Source organism: Ailuropoda melanoleuca, chromosome 10, assembly GCF_002007445.2.
Source record: "Ailuropoda melanoleuca isolate Jingjing chromosome 10, ASM200744v2, whole genome shotgun sequence".
Classification (NCBI taxonomy): domain Eukaryota; kingdom Metazoa; phylum Chordata; class Mammalia; order Carnivora; family Ursidae; genus Ailuropoda; species Ailuropoda melanoleuca.
This window is the reverse complement of record NC_048227.1, coordinates 50101087-50103951: the sequence shown is the minus strand read 5'-3', so window position 1 is coordinate 50103951 and position 2865 is coordinate 50101087. Positions and strand designations below refer to the sequence as shown.

At 42.2% G+C, this 2865-nt stretch overlaps 1 long non-coding RNA gene across 1 annotated transcript; it reads left to right on the top strand.

Moving 5' to 3' along the window:
• The first annotated feature begins 1005 nt into the window (after nt 1-1005).
• LOC117804237 lies at nt 1006-2039 on the top strand. Its single transcript, XR_004628581.1, has 3 exons — nt 1006-1111; nt 1650-1809; nt 1909-2039. It is a non-coding gene; the product is annotated as an uncharacterized LOC117804237 (long non-coding RNA).
• The last annotated feature ends 826 nt before the right edge of the window (nt 2040-2865 follow it).

Sequence of the window (2865 nt, the reverse complement as noted above, 5' to 3'; positions counted from 1 at the left end):
TTGGAAGAATACTTTTGCATTCAGAGCAGAAGTCCATGAATCAACCAGAGGCACCCGAAAGAAATCAGGCTGCTCATTAGGTTTGATAGCTGTTGTGTGGCGAGTCACCCCACGCCCCTCACAGATGATCCAAGAGTGATTTTTGGCTTTCAGTGTAGTTAGATCTAAGAAACACCCATCAAATGTTGCCTCTAATCGCTTTAGACAGTTCAAGCTTCTGTAATGCCCCAGTGTTTCAATTTAACATTTACTGTTGTGTGCCTTGTGGAAATAGAGGCTTTTGAAATTTGAGCCTGTTCTAATGGGGGCGGGGGGGGGTGGCTGGCAACATGGAAAAGGGGGGGAAGATTTCTACCAAAATTTTAGGTGGCCACACGCCAGCTCCATATCTCACACCCATCCTCCTGGGTAACCTCAGGGAAGCAGCTTCCATTCATTTCCTTCTGCTCCCAGCCCAGAAGCCCATGTTAGCAGTGACCACAGACTGGATATTATCTAAACTCTCAGTGAATCACAGCTGACAGTGCTGCTATTTCTAAGCCACAGAATCACTCTTTGAACAAAATGCAAGCGCTGTGTCTTTTCAACCTGTTCTTCAACAGCGGAAGCAGCAGGATTCCAGCACTGTATAATAACTGTCAGAAACAATTTCTGCTCTGTAAGTGAGGTGAAGCAAAATGTCAAAATATTTGAATACATTTCATTGAGGATATCTTCTTTTAAATTAGTGAAGGCTAGAGAAGAAGAATCCCATTCTCTCGCATAATAAATATGCATGGAACGGAGGAGCCACGTGCATTCTAATAAAGCGGAGTCCTGGCTTGTTAATGCGTTATAGGTCCACAACAATAAAACACAATAATTACTAGTTAAAGAGATGCCAGTGTTGGCCTTTTACCAACACCCCTGAACATATAATTCATAATAAATTTAGGAAGGCTGAAGTCGGCCTGTTAATTAACCTATTTTCTGCAGCGGCCGGGATGGAGGAAACAATTGTGCAATCCGACAAGGCACCCTCCCAGATGTGCACGTCTCATCATTGGCTGGAAGGACGCTGCGGTTTGGACTCACGAGCCTCCCCACAGGGTCCTTGCCTGTGTTCAGACAGGTGAGAAAGTTCGGGGAGAAATGGCAAGGGAATATCTCACTGTGTGATTACCATATTTAAAAAAAGAAATTGCAGGACCACGTACACACTGACTGGTGGGTTCAGGGGATTCTTTTTGAGTCAGTATTTCAGGCAAGGAAAGCTGGGGAGAGGGGCTTAGGGTCCTAGGGGACTGAAGGAGCATGAACAACTGAGGACACAGGCTTTTCCACTCTTTTTACTCAAAACCCATTAAAATAACAGAAAACAGACAAACATGTCACAGTGTTGGTAACAGGAAAGGGTATCATTTTCTGCCAGAAGTTAAGAAATTTCTGGGCTATAGAAAATAGAAGATATAGGACAGGCCAGAACAGAGAGCACCACAGTCGAACATAATCCAGGAAGAACACTACCCTGAACTTCTGTTTTTCTGAATCTGCTAATATCAGCCGATAAACTAATAGGAAGAGGAGAAAGAGGTCCTGGGAAATTATCAGGATTTTTTTATATTAGAACATTGAGCTCCCCCTTCTCACTGTCTCACACTGGACAACAGGTGGCGGAGGGGCTTGTCACCAAACTCCAGCTTAATGAATGCTTTCTAAGGAAAGTAAGGATGCCACACAAAGAGCCCTCGAAATTGGGTATTGGACTTGAGGGAATGCTAATCTCCATGACAGATGTATGGTAGGAGGCAAAGACATTAACGTGTTCGCGTGAGTAATATACTTCTTATTTTACTGGTGGAGAGGAGGGGTTTAGAGTATGTGGGCATAAAGCAGGCAGGCTGATAGAGACTTTTTTCCTCCTTCCAGGTAGGAGAGAGGCATGAAGGAGAAAGAGGAAACCCACTCCACTTCTATGCATCAATCAACCTTGCTCATTATTCATAGAATCAATGGGCAACCAAGGATCACCAGACATTGGATAAAAACTAACAGTATAGGGGCGCCTGGGTGGCACAGCGGTTGGGCGTCTGCCTTCGGCTCAGGGCGTGATCCCGGCATTATGGGATCGAGCCCCACATCAGGCTCCCCTGCTATGAGCCTGCTTCTTCCTCTCCCACTCCCCCTGCTTGTGTTCCCTCTCTCGCTGGCTGTCTCTATCTCTGTCGAAAAAATAAAAATAAAATCTTAAAAAAAAACAACTAACAGTATAAAAGAGAAGAACAAGTGAACTAGGATAATGGTTGAAAACAGATAATTCGAAGAACTAAAGAAAACATTAAATCAGTTCTCATTAGTATCCTCAATGAAATTCAAAAGACTATTGATCGGTGAAAGTAGAACACATTGTTAAGAAAAAGGAGAAATCAGAAAATGAGGAATTCTTGGAAATTAGAATTTTGATCGCTGGAATTTAAAAATTAACAGAAGGAATAAATGGAAAGGACATAGGTAAAAATATATTACTAATCTGGAAAATAAAGTTGAGGAAATCTTTTAGAACATAAGGGGCATCAGAGACAAAAATATTTTAAGAAATGAGTTTATGTGGAGGTACGTGGCAGATCGAAACCTAAGGTCCAACATCCGCGTAATTGTTTTTGTTTGTTTGTTTGTTGTTGTTGTTGTTTTGTTTTGGTTTTTTGTAGGAGAGAGTCAGGGAGAAGTGAAGACGTACTAGAAATCATAGAAAAAAAAATTCCCACAATGTGGGCACAAACTTCACATTGAGAAAGTTGATGGTGAGGAAATGAAATGGGAAAACGCCCATTAATCACATCCTAATGAAATATCTGAGCAAGGATGTGTCAACATTAAGACATTTGT